This window comes from Papilio xuthus, unplaced genomic scaffold (genome assembly GCF_000836235.2).
Source record: "Papilio xuthus unplaced genomic scaffold, Pxut_1.1 DF826933.1, whole genome shotgun sequence".
In the NCBI taxonomy this organism is placed as follows: Eukaryota; Metazoa; Arthropoda; class Insecta; order Lepidoptera; family Papilionidae; genus Papilio; species Papilio xuthus.
Genome location: NW_013531716.1, coordinates 5717580 through 5736180, shown reverse-complemented (window position 1 = coordinate 5736180; position 18601 = coordinate 5717580).

Genomic DNA, 18601 nt, shown 5'->3' with positions numbered 1-18601 from the left:
AATTAACAATTAATTAACAATCACCCTTAGTTGGAAGAAGTGTAATAAGTCTAAAAAAATTCCAGCTTGATACCTTCACGCGTTTTTAAGAAAGAGGGTCTTGCCAGACGGACGGACGGACAACAAGGTAATCCTATAAGGGTTCCGTTTTCTATGAGATACGGAACCCTAAAAATCAATAAATATAACTCTATCAATTACTTTAGTGCTTTTTGTCGGTTGAGCTTACTTTTAGAGCGCTTGGTTTTTGGCTCGTCAGATATTTATAGAAATAATGTAAATAGTAATTTTGAAAAGTAGATTAGTTATTTTCTCAAAAACATCCACAGATTTAACAAAAATCCTAAAAACTGGACATACTATTAAATATGTATAGTTTGCAAATTCAAAGAGTTGAATTTAATTTTCAGTTATATCATTTTACATTCAGACCGTTAACTTAGGTCTAAATACGTTCTCTCTACAACTTATTGATACAATGTTGAAAACTCTGTTTGCTCAGGGTATTTGTGTACCGGAAGCTGTTTTGGGAACAATGCTGAACATACCATACGAATATCGTTAGGACCTTCATACACAAAGCGATGTAAATTTTCGTAACCTGGCGATTTTAGTTGCTACGCGACTTACCCAATTCAATATTATAGAGATCTTCGTCGCCAAAGCGAGTCGTCATGACGCTGCGTTTTTCAAAATCTGTTATATACATTTGACATATTCTAAATACGTAGCAGCCGTGCAGTTGCTATGCCTGGAATGACTGCATAGAAAACTCGCGGCGACGATTCAGCCCGTGTATGGACCGCGATAGCGATATTCGCGCGATTAACATTGCCTTGTGTACGCAGGGTCTTAAAACCTTCCAAAAGTTTAAAACCATCTGTCACTTGTTTTGGATATTTACCTCGGTTAACATCATCTAATATATACATTCTTTTCAAAATTAAATTAGTCTATCATTGTTTAATTGAAGTACAATAATTAAATAGGACAAACAATTTTATGCATGTCTATAATTTTCTCTTAGATTTATTACTTCTTCTGTTTTCTTAAAAGGTATAAGCTAAAGGATTTTCTTGTGCTAAAATATTTTTTTATCAAGCCTGATATCTTTTACCGCCATTATTGTACAGAGAATTAACAAAGATTTCAAAAACAGTACAAAAGCAATCTTGTCTTTGAAATTTATCGTCTAGTGATGAAAGAACGTCGTCTATAAAAGAAACCTTATAAAGAAATACTCTTCTTTTTTCCTTTCTGTAACTTTTCTTTGAAACTTACAAGTATAAAAATTGTTAAAATATTTAGGTATATTTCGTCGTTTCGGGTTTTGTTATTCTAAATCTTATTCAGTTTTATCTCAGACCATAAGTCATGTTCTAGTTTATTTTGTGATTAACTTACTCATTTCGTATTTCAAAATGCTTGAAAACAATCTTATTTTGATCATAAAATTAATATTCGAAAAATATATTTGACGTATTAAGAATAGGATAAGAACGTCATAGTATTCTAAAGATAACCGATAAAATGACGTTCTTGAATAGAACCAATCAAAATGTTTATACTAATCTACGGGTCTTCAAGTTCAAGCTTTTTAAATGATATTGTATTTAATTACAAAATTCCAATCGATATATTGGAATTTCACACGATTTTATTCAATAGTTGAAGATTTACGATTCATATGTATTGAAGAAAATACTGTTTTCATAACGTTTGACCTTTAAATAGCCAAGAATGTATTCTTAAGCGATTTTAATATGCATGTAATACGAAATAAAATGTAAGCATATTCAACATTCCTCATAATCCTAAATGATTTATGTTAGACTAGCTTTTACCCATGACACCGTCCGTGCGTAATTAATAAAAACTTAGTATGCCTAGTCTATATGTTCTTTCAGACTATGTTCTACATCTATGCCATATTTTATCGAGATCAGTTTAGCTGTTCTTGAGAGATTATCTAACAAACATCCATCCATCTAAACATTCGTATTTATAATATTAATAGGATTATGAAATAGACTGTCCAAATCTATTCTATAAAGTTTTACTGAAGAAATAATACTTTTCATACGATTTAAATAAGTAAGGAAAAAATGGTGGTAATTTTTTTCAGGAATAACTACCATTGCAAATAACATTTTTATTTTCATATTTCAGATTTCTCTTTTATTGGCTTCACTTTATATATCGAAATATTGAAATGTTTCAGGTATTAAGCTCTAATTATCCTCTAATAAATATTATATTACTAACTTAACTTCGAAGACTCGAGGAGTATACTCGTAGCTTCTATTAATCCTAGAACATAGTTCATCGCGCTGTTCTTAATCCATTGCATATTAATGAGCTACACGTACGTTGCTTCGTTGAACATCCTGTATTTTGGAGCAGTATATGTTTGCATTTCACTTGAATAACTTTTATTAATTAGTAGCGGCCTGTAACTTCGTCAGCGTAGAATTTCAAAATAATATGCCTAAGTTACTTCCTCATACATCACCTACCTCCCAGTAAAAGTCCCGTAAAAATCGGTCTAGTCGTGTAGGAGATTGCTAGGAACAAAAACAGACTGACGGAGTGAAAGACAAATAGCTTAAAAAATGATTTTATTTTTATTATATTTAACGCAAATTCAACATATGTATGACATTTCTTTTTTTTTGTACTACGTACAGAAACTACAATATTATTCATCGTATAGATATTCCACTAAAAAAGTTTAAGCAAAACGTTTATTGGTTTCGTTACCGTATTTTAAACCAGGTCGGTGCTTTAGACAGTGTATCCATTTTAAAAAGCACAAAAACAGAACGAATCGAATCATTAAAGAAACATTAAAAAATTTGAACTTGATATTTTTTCTAACAAATCGAACGAGGTCGGACCATAGATGAACCGATAGCCGAAGCGCCAGAGGGTATTCACGGTATTGTCTTACACCTACTCACGGTGACGTAGCAGGAACCGATTCGTTTAATTGTTGCATGATAGCACACTAATGCACCTGTCAAGGAAACAAAGACGGCGAGATAAGTCTCAAATTGAAGCACGATCTCTTTGGCCACACGTCCAATGTAAATGTTTATACTCTCCCGTCCACCGCGGTCGAGGCTCATTTTGAACCGTGCCAGTCATTTGTCATCCGATGAATAAGGCATTTTAAACATGCAACAAATGCTTACATCATTTGATACTGCGTATCATTACAGACGACAAAAAATTTAATAAGCTACATTGAGTTTAAATCCTGAGCTAACAAGAGACGAATTAGAGGAAAAAGCAAATCAGTAAGCATCAAACAGAGCAATTTCATTTATATTTATTTTTAAGAAACAATCTAACCTAACCTAGGTAAGAATGTTACCAAATTATAAATCCGAAAGTTTGGACGTTTTTAGAGGGCATCTCCAGTGCGGTTGAACGGATTTTGCTAAAATTTAGCATAGATGTAAAGGGTGTTTAGGCCATAGTCAACCACGCTGGCTAAGTGCGGGTTGATTGACTTCACACATATCTTTGAATTTCTTCTCAGATATGTGCAGGTTGCATCACGATGTTTTCCTTCACCGTTAGAACGTCGAATAAATGTACATATGTAAATCGGAAATCGAAAAACACATTGGTACATGGCGGGATTCGAACCCAGAATCTGCAGATTGCAAGTTAAGTGGTCAAACTGAGCCACCGAGGCTCCTATTAACGATCACTTATTAGAAATTTTCTGCTTACCATAGTAGTCAATAAATGCGTTATAGCATCACGTAACTGGAACTAGTTCTTTACAATACTATCTCCTTCCAACAAACCAGTTACCATCCATTATCAGATCCTATGAGCATGGTGGCATTAAAATGTCGGCTTGGACCCGCTTTGTTTATTAAATTATGTCCAGCCTCGATATAAATGCGGAGCGGATCGCTTTCATTTAGTAAAATACCGATGAAGTCACGATACTGAATGAATTATTTTCTGCCCTTAAAATATAACTTTAAGGTCGAATAAATTATTTAAAATAATGTAACAATTGGTTCAAATTAAGAAATTAGGAATATTCCTATGTAAGCATAATAAACAAATAATCCTGTATATTAAATAATAAAAAAAATAATATTCAGGTATTCAATAAATATTTAAAAAAATGTGTTTTAAAAGATGTTCATATTTACATGTTTATATTTTACAAGTACATGATTAGGTGTAATTGAATGAAAAACAAACGCAAATGGAACAAGAAAAAAGTAAAATAAAACGGTAAAAGCGGGAAGAGTCGAGATGTAATGATGTAGATAACTTCAACCAATTACTGGGAACGCAGAAGTGCTGCATCGGCAGGATAAAAATGGACTCCTGGCTCGCAAATATGCAAGGACGGTATTACGGCTTATACAGCGGGTTACAAATCATGGCATTCAAACTACACTAATTTTCACATTGACTTAAACTATGAAGAATTCTGAGGTGGTTGACATCTCAAAGTCTAATTTGATTTGAAATTACAGCCATTTGAATTTTTACTTTGACCTCTGTAGAATAATAGGATTTTGGGATAAAGGAATAATATCTGTATAAATTATTATAAAATAATTTTATTGAAAGTAGTGTAAATAAAGAAACAAATATAATAATTATTAAGTAAAGAAACAGAAGTTACCTTCAGTAAAGCAAGCTGATGGATAACTTATCATTGTTTAGTCTAAATTAAATGACAACTGAATGACAATTTAAGAATAAAACATTGGTAAAATTGGACAACCTGTATACATTCCAAGACGCGATTGGCACAGCGCTTCTGCCAGTGCGAAGCGACACGAAGATTTTATCTTGCAAGAAGCCGAACCATTATTTCCACTGCCCTTCCTCAAAATCGCTTTTAACAATTACTCTGGAACCCTACGTTTCGATTTTATAGCTCGTGCAGCAGTAATATTATTAGCGGAGAATTCCTAACCTTAGTATTGCCAAAATGGTCCGATAACGTCTTTTAAAGCTTTTGATAAATGGAATAAAAAGTAATAACGCTTATTGAAATCCACACAGACTAGATTTTAGAGAACGTTTAAAGCTAATTATGTTTTCAGACACCGTTTAAACGAAATAAGGTGTATGAAAAATCTGCAATATTGATAAAAGTAAATTAAGTATTTTTAAGCATTATTAAAGTAGAGTTGTTATGAGGAGGGATGATGATATAAGCAAAAAAGTAATGAGATTGAATGTGGATGGCTACAAGGGTAGGGGAAGACCAAAGAAAGTATGCAATGACTGTGTGAAAGAGGATATGCGTAAGAAGGGGGGCAGACTCGGATATGATGGCTGATAGAGATATATGGAGGAGTAGTACATACTGTGCCGACCCTCGGTAGGGATAAGGGCAGCTTGATGATGATGATTTAAGTAGATTTGTGAATAGAGTAAATAGTGGAACAGATAACTATCTCCAGTAAAATTTATTTTGCCCTCACCTTTGTCGTTTGTTCTATCATTTCGTTTTAAACATATAAACAACAATAAGATAGCAGATTTTCAAAAGACTTATTGATTAGTAATTTCGTTGAAATATTTTTTTCTCCATACAATATTTTTTTACATTAGTCTTCTCTGAATTCGTCCAAGCGCAAACTACATCAACGACGCCTAGTAAGAGTAAGGCTTTATTATTTATGATTGTTAAAAATTTCAACTCCCCAATCCAATCAAATAAACTCCAAAAGCCAGGACAGTAAGAAGATTAAGCTTCAATACTTTGTTGCTTGAAATAAGTCCATAAGATTGAATTGTCAAACTTAGTGTTTATTTTTTGTTGTTGTGGTTATTGGAAATATTATTTTTTTTTATTTGTGTAATTTCAATGAACTCTATATAATTTGTCTAGACTCCAATGAGAATGAAGACCATGGAGACGAACATTTATTCATTTTTCTATATTTTTTCCAATTTATGCCTTGAAGAGCTGCTTTTTATTTAACTTACTAATATTATAAATGCAAATGTTTAGATGGATGTGATGTGGATGGATGGGTGTTTGAAGATATCTCTAGAACAGCTGAACGGATCTCGATTAAATTTGGCATACGTATAGAATATAGTCTGAAAGAACACATAGGCTACACTAATTAAGTCGCGGGCGACAGCTAGCTTTGTATAAACGAAATTAGAAGCATAATACAAATTCTGAAAGTAATAAAATGTACTTAAGTATATCTATGAAAATCCTTAGCCGCAAAATTTCGAAGTTGTGTATTATCCAATATAAGTGCGGTCTTGACTTCAAAGCGTAAGAAATTCGGTGTCGATATATTAAAGGCCTGATCAGGAAGGTTTTTGTTACAAAAGTCACGAATTCCTTTCGACCGCCGCGCTTGTAGCGCGAGTAGGATTCTTTATGCTCTTGACATTTCGTTACGTTTTTGTTTTAGAAAGGTCGTGATCGAATTTGAATGGTGCCCTTTGTCTGTTTCTGTGTCGTGTCATTATAGCTCTTTGTATTTCTGGACTTACGATTGATCATGACCTTTGTAAGCTATCCGTGACTGATCCACCTGCTAATATATAAGGTCACTTACTCTTCTTTCAAATGCTGTTTGAATTTAGAATGTGTTTTGCTTGACGAATCAAAAATATTAAAATAAACAAACAATTCTTTAACAAATAAAAGGTGTGTACAATGAGTCACAAAAGCAATTTAAATAAGAGACCGCACAATTAAAAAGCAAATCGCACCTACATCGGGGCAATTAATTGGAACGCGTGTAGGCATACAATGGAATAATTAAGATCGGCGGAGGTCGACGTGATTCGATGTAACACCGAGGAGCCCACCAATCGATGACATGAATTGTTAATTTCACCACAGACTAAATCGAAGCTTACAACACGTTTTTTCAGCTAAATGACTGATAATAAAAAACAAATGAATCTTTTACTACAAAAATACTTTGTGTCATAAAGAAGAACATAGCATGGTATTTACGACAAACAAAGCTTTGCCTCTTTCGCCTCTTTAGATATTTTGTGTCTTTTTTTTCCTTCCTTTCTCTTTCTTCCTTTTTACTCTGTGGCAGTACTTATTTTATAAATTTGCAAAAAATTCTGTTACAATAGTTAAATTCTTTATGAAATTAATTATTAGTTTCCGAGCTTGATTTTAATTTCAATTTTATGATATATGCTCGAAACCCCTTTACACATATTCATAGCTAATTATAAAATCCAATTTCAATATTAAATATAAACATTGGATAGTAATGATTCGTATACGCACAATATCCTAAAATTAATACCACATAGTCGGTCGTTCAGGTCCCTTTCACAACGGCTGTGTCGTTCAAATATTCAATCCGTGTAGGCTTGAATAATGTAGGCTGTAGATAACCCGGGGTTGGTCTGCATTAATTAAATAATTATGACATATTGTGCGACCATTTCAATGGAAGGGCGGTGCTGATAAGAAAATATATGTCGGCTCTGGATCGCTCATAACTAATGCACGATGGCTCTATTATAGTCCCTGTTTTGTGTGCGTCTGTCGCTTTGTAACGAATTATTGACAATTTTATATCTGTTTGTACACGAATGTACTTTAATTTGTTCACGGAAAGTAAATTGCTATACGACACTCAAAAAATAAACAACGCTTTCCTAAAAACTTAGGTAATAAAGAATGAAAGTTATTTTAATTTTTAGATGAACCCAAAACCTTTGACAAACCGAAATGTTGGATGGATGAATAGATGGATTGATGTTTGTTTGAAGGTATCCCTGGAACCTGCTGAATTTGGCATAGATGCAGAACATAGTCAGGAAGATCTCATAGGCTACTAATTAAGTTTTTTTAATACCGTCCGGACGGAATCGCTGGCGACGACTAGTTTTTTTTAATACTAAGAAAAAACATATCTTATCATAAACATCGTGTACAGTCGCGCATATATTTGGTTGAATAAAATAAGTATTTCTCAACTTCAAAATCCTTACGGCAATGGGAGGGTTAAAGCGCATTTCATTGTAATGAGACAATACATTGGTATCTTTTTTTTTCAAGCCGTCGACCAGGACAATACTTTCATTTGCATTTTAATTACTTACTCTCAATATCGGAATCAATGCTGCGATTTAAATCGTCCCTGCTATGGTACGCTGGGTTGATAATGTCTTTGTAACTTATCGCATAATCTCGATTCATTTTAACTTTAAATTAACATTTTGTTAGATGTGAAAATAATTGAGTGAGATGACGTCATCACTTATTCTATAATTGATGTTTAAGTCTACTTATGATATTTGCGTTCCGGAGGCCTAATTTAGTCCTATTTCCCTTCCCACCCTTTTTCTTATAAGGAAAGGATGGGATGTGGAAGTGGACTTTCCGGATGAGAGGATGATTCTCCGTCAATTAAAGGTAGGCAACGCATATGCAACTGCGTATGTCTATGGGCAACGGTCGCTTCGCTATTTCAGCGATTTCAGGTGACCGCTCGCTCGTTTGCCACCTTATGATATAAAAAAAATATATATAAAATACCTAATTGACTCCATCAGATGTTTGATTTTAAGCAAATTCGTTTTTGTTTGGTGTCAGTTTCAGCCTAGATAGAAACTTAAATCTAGTTAAGGTTTAAAACATCTCAGATATAAAATTATATAGGCAGAGGTAAATTAGTGAGATCTACCTCCGATTCTGAAGTAGCAATCATCAGCATCCGCTCACTATACGTCCTCATCGAGACTCGGAGCCTACTCTAAGTTAAGGGTGAAATAACAATAATTAGACAAAATAGACATATTAAGAAAGTACAGAATTTTCTTAATTTCTTAAATAAAAAATGTATCATACCTAAAAGTAATTTCTGGACTACTTTATATCTCATATACACTTACTATTCAGTTTCCCGATAGTATGGTAAAGTAAGTCTTGCCATTATGCGTACTATAACAATATGTCACAGTAATAAAACTGTCTTTATTATCCTTTAGTATCCATAAAGTATAAATAACTTCCAATTTAATGCTCCAACTACTCCAATATTTAAAATGCAAAAGCCTATGTTAAGAACCTCAGGTTCTTAGGAAGCAATATGGATTTTAAGCTTATTTGTCAAAAGACAAGTATACCACTGTGGGAACAACTTACGACTAATCTATTTTTTTATTAATGATGACACAACCATACGTATTTAAGCCAATAAGAGCTGTCTTCTGCTCCTCACTAAAGTCATTCAACGAAGCACTTACAGTTTGCTTTAGTAGTATGAATTAAAAATCTGTTGTCGCCGTGTCGGAATTAAAAACAAACTTAATAAGTAGCCTATGTGTTCTTCCAGACTATGTTCTACATATATGCCAAATTTCCTAAAGATCCGTTAAGCCGTTCCAGAGATAGCTTCAAACAAATATCCATCCATCTATACTTTCGCATTTATAATATTAGTAAGATAAGATTGTTTGATTTATCTCATTCATAATTTACGCTTTTATCGTGCTGTTGCGGTGTATTTTATTCACTTAATCTTCATCGCGCACGTGTTCGTATCCTTAAAGTTGTGACGAGGAAGGAATCGCATTAACATAAGTGACAGCTATCGGTGCTATCAAAACAATACTTACATATACGGCAAATTTAAATCAATATTTAACTTGGTCTTTATGCTAGGCCTGTTATGGTTTAATTTCCTTTAAAAGGAAAGTAATAGTGAATTTGTTAAATGTAACGAAGGAAGCGATCCGTCAAGACCCGGCGACAATAGACGCGGCGAGGTACATTTAAATAAGTTCTTTGGAGTAGTTTTTTTATACTAATTATAAATAAAGACCCGCAATATTGTCAAGTATCTTGTTACAAGTTATTGATTGATCGTCGATATCAGTTGACAATATTCTCTTCTTTAGAGTTTCGCTACATTTATTACATCCACTTGTATATTTATCGGTTGCCTTTTATATTTGTTCTAGTAAATACTATATTTCCTATTCGTCTTTTTGTCTAAAACCAAATCCAATAAACATTCTCCTTTCTTAATATATTACCTTAAACTAACGATTTTTTATTTCTTTAGTCATTTGTTTTTTGCAATAGAATATGTAAAAAAAAACATAAAATAGGTATTAGCTGTCACTCGTAACTCCGTCCGCGCGGAATTAAAAAAAAAACAACTAGTATCCTATATGTTCCTCAGATTATATTCTATATGTATGCCAAATTTCATCATGATCCGTTCAACCGTTCTGGAGATACCTTCATACTAAATATCCATGCATCTGAACATTGGCATTTATAATATTATAGTAAGATTGACAACTAATTAAAACAATTATTGAAGGAATGTGGACTGCATGGATTTTTAAATTAATTTTAATGACATCCATTACATGCTATTCACAGTAAAATCAGATTTGTTTTGCAACATTTAACCGAAATGAAAGTCGAAACAATAAATAAAGTGTGACGGTATTTTACAAAAGATAAACTCTTTGCATAAATACATATTGATTTATACGGCACAGATAGGCAGTACACCACAACCTTCCGATAACGAATACGAAAAAACGATATATGTACATGGAACTTGCATATCAGAAGAGCTAAATAACAAAAAAGGCATAGCCCTTTGTTCTTTGTCGCCCTACTCAAATGCAAATGAAGGCTGACCTGTCTCTGATTTAGGGTGCACAGATTCCCGAAAACCAACCAAATTTCCTTAAAAGTAAATTGTGGACTTCAAGGCTATTATATCCTGATGGCTATTATTACAGTCATCAGTAAAAAACGTGTGTTTAAAAATCGTTATAAATAGGCTAACATAAATTATTGTATTCTGCGTAAAGTTTTCCGTTATCTTGGCGGTATTGTAATAAAACGCGCTGCATATTCAGTACTATTACAATTTACAGTCGCGATACTGGACGACAAATCGCCGGTCGGCCTCGAGTCCTATCACAGTCTGACAGCGGGTCCAGGTATTGTTGTGCCTTATCGCGTTTACTTAGCACCAGCCCCGGCAAATTGAGAGGCCATCGTGATTTACACCCCGATATGTTATTTAGGGCCCATAAATTTTTGAAATGCCGATAATATACAGAATGAAGTCACAAATTTCATTTCCCTTTGTTTATCGATAGTTAAATGTCAACCGTTTCGAGTTTATTAGGAAGTTGTTTTAAGGGTTGATTTAGAAAACATTTCGGAGAGAATATAACGTTCCCTAATCTGATAATGATGCAAGGGACCAATTAGAGGTTATCACTTCCAATGGATTCTATATTCTACGTTAACTGTAAACAAAAAAAATTATAAAAAAGGTTATAAATACTAAAATAACTAAAAGGAATACAAACCAATAGACCAATGGAGCATTCTTCTACGATATATTAGACAAACTTGAGTCAACATTATGCAAAATACAGTTAGAACATTGGCTAAACTTCCGCACATTCTATTCTATATCTCGCCAAAGGCTAATGGAAGGGTCAAACAAAACATATTGTTCAAAGTTTTAATGCAATTTGTAAGGAACATTGTAAACAATTTGATAAATAGTAACGACCTCTCTACGAGTTATTAGAGAGACTTTCCGCTAACTCGCTACGCATTTTCAAAGCGCAACAAATGATTTTCTGAACTGACATCATTAATATAATACTAGTGCAACAACGCGCGGTTCTTTAACAAACGAATAAATACCCTAACAGCATGAAAATAGGGTTCCATTTGTTTCAAACAAAGCAAAAGTTCTAAACAAATGGCTCGCCGTTGTACCACTTTTCATGCGTTTATTGCATCTTGGCACGGTATGAGAGGACTATTGATTCTCTTTTATCGTGTTATAAGTAGTCTTAAGGCGTGTTCTTAGCTACTCGAGTATTGTTTTTTGTATTTTTAAATATTGTATAATAATTTAAAAACAATATTTCATTTGTTTGTTGTTGAGTCGAGTTTAAAATCTTCTTATTCTTATCTGCTTTTCGCAACAAATACTTTTGCATTTTCATGTATGTATATAACAAATTTACTTGTAACAATTTTTTCTATCATACAATTATAATGTTACGTAATTCATAATTACGCTCTCTTGTATGAATTATCAATGTTTTATTTAATGTAACTAATCCTTTTAGTTTAAATAATTACTTAACTGATTTCTCTGTCTCCAAGCTGTTTTATTTTGAAGTGTGCATTACGCGCTATTATTTTCTGTTCCTTGATTTATGATGTTCAAGTGGACACATACATTGAGTTGGAGCGATAAGAGATGAATCGCAACGAGATTAATATTGTTTTCCCAGGAGCAGCCTTATCCGATCTCTGTGTTGGCAAATGGTTTGCAACTCGATAAAACAAATGACATAGTTCTCCATTCCAGACATAAAAAAACAGATATCTCATAAAACACAAATAAGTACTTAAACTTTCGAATGCGCAAAAAATATTTCATGTAAAAAAAACATAAAAACATAGCCATCAATTCAATTTTGTTTGCCATTTAACAATTTATTGTTGAACAGATTTAATTTGGTTGAACCGCAATGGGCATGCATTTTGACACAATGAAGACCTTAAATGCTTGCAATCTATGCTAAGCCCTCATGTCATGTCACCCATATGCCAAAGCCGTAACAATGGAATTAGTCGTCATTCAAAGTAGCATAGTAAATTCGCGTCATATCTGGATAACGTGTGGCAAGTGCACTTACATGACAGGGGTGACACCCTGAACCCTATGGTGTTAATGTTACCGACAAACTGTTAATTTCGACATTCAATAATATTACTTTTTGGCAAGTGATGATACAAAAGAAAATAATTGACGAATTAATGTGTTTATTCTAACATACAAAATACCGGATTCAATCTATAAATGTGAATTATTAATTTAATTTTATGTTTTTATTACTTCGTTAAAATAAGCTTTTGAATACAAAATAGTTAGTCATGAAATCATTTTTCAAGCAAAGGTGTGTTGTATATAAACTAGTTAAATTGATAATCTGTCGGAAGTTTATATGGCTAGTGAGATTATAAACTGATGTCTACAATCTGACGGCGACACAAACATTATGTGACAGCACGGAGCAAGGGGCGTACACAATACGCGATCGTTGATTCGACCCTTAATGTTCATAACACTTACGTTTTATAAAACATAGTGATTATTTTGCGGTGCCATTAAACGGTTTAAATATAATACTTTATACGATATATAATAAAAAAAATACGAAAATTACATCTGTCAAATGTGAAAATAACGGCACCAGTTAATCAATTTTTTCATTCCACTTACTCCATTTTTGTAAACATGACTTATTCATATTCATAGACTAGCTATCGGCCGCGACTCCGTCGAAAAAAATCTTAGTAATCTAAATTTTAGCGAGATATACGTTGCCGTTCTGGAGTTACCGTCAAACAAACATCCATCCATCTAAACTTTCGCATATATAATATTACTAATTAGTTATAAGTAAGATATTAGTAAGATAGCAAAGCAATATTTTGTTTAAAATCAAACACAACCGATTAGAAAGGACACAATACTTAGGTCTATAGCTATAACTTTTAACAAAATAAAAAAAAATGTTTTGGACGAAATGGGTCGGCAACAATAATTTTACTTTGTTGTCTTTTATGCTTCTATAAATTCATTTTCTCTTTCTTTGAAATGTTAATATAGAAGGCTGTTAACACAGTGACCGTTTTACGGAACCGTGACATTGTTTGAAAGTCTTTAATCTGACAAACTTTGCTTTTAATTCTGTGATGCCTACGAGAAAAAAAAAACATTTCTATTGTGTTGCATATTCACGTAATACAACTGAAAATTTATTTTGTTACAGATTAATTATCAGTATGTACTTTAATCTATTTAAAATGAAAAGGTTTTTAAATAATTGGAACGTATTTTTTTTCTTTTACAGGATTTCAAATATGTTAAAAAGAGACATAGTTACCTTAGTTATTATAATATTGATAAGTTCAAATATTTTTTATGCTACGTATTTTTTTCCTGAGTGAAAAAGATATTGTATAAAAATATCGTTTGGTATTCAAACATGTTAATCAAATATTGAGAATTTGTTTACGTATACATTTTGAATTAAAATACGAATTGGTAAATTTTTGATATTCATTTTAGCATTCAAAGAGAGGAAAGAAATAAATTCAGCCGCAAGCGCGGCTCGAAATATTCAATGAAGAGATTTTATGAAGAAAAAAAATCTCATTTACATGTCAAAAGAGATGCGAGTTAATGGGAACGTTTCGTATGCGAAGCACGTCATTTCCCATTCCTCGCTTTCAACCCTTATGCGACACTGAGCGAGGCCTTTACCACACTTGCCGAGTAATTAAACACAAATAAAATTACGGCAAGTGTAATTGAAAGCTAACATAGTTACGAAATGCATATTTCTACAATATCTTAATTTAAACGCGGAAATATAATGTTGCAGTAAAAATAATGCAGACATTTGTCATAACGCCCGAGAACTTTATACTAATAAACTATGTTTCAAAATATAACGCTCCAAAGTAAATATTCACCTATATCCTTAATTAAATTTATTTCTACGTCCGATATTTATGTAAGAAAGGAAAAACTACAAGTTTCTTTTTTAATACCGTGAGATATACGTAAACACATGACCTTTATCACACGTAAAAGTAATGTTTATAAAAAATATGAGACTTGATGGCTTCTATATGACTTAACAAATTATTGTTGCTCTAGATCTCGAACGCGACTCCGTCTGCCCGAAATTAAAATAAACAGCCATTCTGGATATACATTCAAAAAATCATCCATTCAAATATTCGCATTTATAATATTAGTAAGAAGTAAGCCGAAGTGTTTCTTACTTCTTTTGTGATCAATTTTTAATAAACTTAAAGCGAAGTAACTAAAGCAAAATTGTCTGAGAATTTGCGGGAAAATTCATTAAACACGTTAGCTGTATTCAATATAATCTCCGTGCGAGCGTTCACGTGTTGTCGGAAAATTAGCAAACAACCGACCTGATGAATAACCGACGCTGTTTAAATTAAGAGGCATCAAATTCTCTCTCGCGTTGATGTCCTTTTAATCACCGTTATTTGAAAGCTTCCGCTAAATTACCACATACATATTTAATGGATATTTTATGGTAATACTGTTAGTAATCAACGTAATGTATTTGAATGAAGGAGTAAAAATAATTGGTTTCTTTATTTACTAAACTAACTGTCACCCGCGACTCCTTCCGCGCGGGGTTAAGAAAGAACTTAATTAATAGCCTATGTTTTCTTCCAGACTATGTTTTACTTCCATGCCAAATTTCATCAAAATCCGTTAAGCCATTCCGTAGACACCTGCTAACAAACCTACATCTATCCGTCCATCTTCTTCCATGGACAATGGATTCTTAGCTTTCGTATTTATGATATTAGTCAGAGGAATATTTTTTTTATAACAGAAAGGGGCAAGCGAGCAGCGGGAGCACCAAGGTGTTCAACGACGCCCATGGACATCAGCAATACCAGAGGAACCGCAGATGCGTTGCCGGCCTTTGAGATAGTGATAAGCTCGCTTCTTGAAGGACCCTAAGATTGAAATTTTAAATTTAGATGCTAAATCTAAATCCATTGATGGAACCTGACGAAAACTTTCTTTAGCATTCAGAATAATTCAATTAATAACAATGTAAAGAACAAAAACGGTTCCCATAACTAAAGGAAAATAAATGCTGGCAGAAAGGTGACTTTTAAAAAAAAAACGGAAAAACAACTTAATTATGCATGCGCAGTCCCTTCAAATGAACGATCGCAAAACTCTATAATTACGCAACAACGCCTGCCGATAGTATCGGCTATCGTAAGATCGGTCCATCTCTCGATCTGCGCCTCGGAACAACGCTCTCTCGATCTCTGAATCCAAACAAGCGCGACCAATTTTATTCATGAAACATTTAGCCGGAGATAAAATCAAACTGCTCGCTCCAGTATCGCCTAAGCTGAATTTAAAACAATAAAATGCACAGCCGTTCAAATGACCGCGATTGTTAATGTGAATCAGATAAGGAAGTTGATATTGAAAGCGATGGGATGGCGAAGGAAAACACGGCCCGAGCTGGAATTATGCAAGCTCTGTCATGCTCACTTTAAATGTAATAAATAAGTTGAAGCACATTATTAAATTGTAATAGACAAATTCAATAAGAAATGAGAATAGCATTTAATTCTAAAGGCTCTGAATGGTCTCGGTTTTGAATGGTTCTTTGTTTCTTAACCCAACGTACCTAAAATAAAGTTAATAAATTCAAATTTGACATCATTTTCAAAGTAAAAATAAATAATTGCCCATTTAGTGGTAGTGATACTATAATTTAAAAGCTAATCAAATGCATTAAACCAATGCTAAAGAATTGATAACCATAATTTTACCAATACTTTTATCAACCAATGTGATGTAAATCATAAAACTTATCGGAATATTAAAGATACTTAAGATTAATGTATTCAAAGAAGTAATCATGATAAGACCAAAACTGCGATCTTCCGAAGCTCAGAGAAATCTTGATAGCGTCGCAAAAATCCAAAGAGGAGGTTCACTTCTAATTAAAATGTCTTGATAAAATCATGCTAATGAAGAACGGCTCGGGCTCTGTCGATCAACTGCGAATACTAAACGTAAAATCGATTTTAAATCATCTTTGCATTGCAAATTCGTTTCTTACAAATATAAAATTTGTAAGTAATATTTTAAAATTAATTTCAATGCTTCCATTAATATGAAGATAGAATAAAATTTACCATACAGGTGGTGATTTGTACTAAATAAAGTCATATTTAGAAGAACAAATGACGAAAGAAGTCAGAAGAAAACTATCGTTGTAGAATAGATTACTAGCTGTCGCCCGCAACTCCGTCCGTGAGGAATAAAATTAAAAGACTTAATTACTAGCCTATGTGTTCTTCCACGTTATGTTTTATATTTATGCCAAATTTCAGTGAAATCCATTAAGCAGTTCTGGAGATAACTTCTAACAAACATCTATCCCTCCATATAAACCTTTGCATTTATGATATTAGTATTTTTACAATTTAAAACCAAATGATAAGTATATTTTAGTTAATGTTACCGATAAAAAAAGTTTCTAATACTTTCATCAATTCCTCATCACCTCCTGTCCTTCTCTTCTTAATCGCTTCCACATTGTTTGGTCCGCCTTTTTTCTTTAGTAAGCCCAATACAACCAAATTCTCAGCTACCATAAATATCTAATCATTCAAAATACATACGTATGCTTATATTATTGTGATTGCTACATCATAAGGTTACATCTCGTATTGATTTTCCAATCACATATTCAATTTGGCTACGTGCCCCCGACAGTTGGTGTGTCAATAATAATTCCGGGTAACTGTATACCGTTGAATGAAATGATTAACCTACGCGCCGCGTACGGCTGACCGGGGTTTTGTTACTCTTCGCGATCGGGATTTATACAGCGTGATCAAAAATATCTAAACAATATTTTTCCTAGTGTACTACAAATTATATTTTTTTTCTTATTTAAGAGATTGATAAAAAAACAAATAAGTATAGTTTAGGTTAGTCAGGTTAAAAAATAAATAGATTAATAATAATATTTATTAGAAACGGAATCGTTTAATGAAAATTCTGATATTTTATTGTTTGATTAATAGTAAGTTTTTTTTTATAATGAATAAATTAACACTTGCCCAAGAATTGAAACATCCTGTATAACTTAATACGAATGTCAACATTGAACTTGGATGTATCGCGGGGGCCTTTCGAGACGAATATGACATAAATTTAATGTCAACCCCTGTTGGCTGTGTGAAATGAAATAAAGACCATATGTACGCCCGCTCAAGTTACGTAGGTCGTCGGGACTAATTCCTTTATGGCTGGCCCAAGTCATAGGAAAAGGCGTTTTGAACGGGTCAGATAGAAATATTAAAGATGACATTTAATTAAGTATAAAGAATATAAAATTACAACCTCTTATGTCACCTGAATAACAAAATCCCAAATTTTCGCTCTAAATAATCACAAAAGTAAGATTTTATCTACCCTTAATTCGATGGTGTCCAATTAAAAAAAACTACTGAACTAGTTTAGAGAAATACGTTTACGTATAAGTATGACTACTAAAAAAAACCAGTTTTTTTGCTACAAAAATTTCGTCAAATTAAGGGTTAATTTTTTTTTTCAAAATCGCTTCCTCTTGTCACATAAATATGTGACAGCTCAACAAACTGTAGAATAGTTACTCTACCGTCTGTCATTTCTATAGCATGGTACAGAATCAATGTCACACTTCATTGTGGTAATAATCAAAGAGCATTGTTCATTTTATGTACTCCAATGTTTTTAACTGGTTTACAATTATAAAGCACTTGTTAGGTCAAATAATAGTTTAATGAGGAACAGATTAAAAAAGGTAACAATATTTATTAAAAAAAACAGTTTTTATTCCCTATATTTTTAACTCCAAATAAGTTTCCATTTTTATACTGTTGAGAAGAAAATCCGAAAGTGTATTGACGCAACATTGGCCTTACTAAAATTTCTACGTTTATGTCCCCTCACTAATC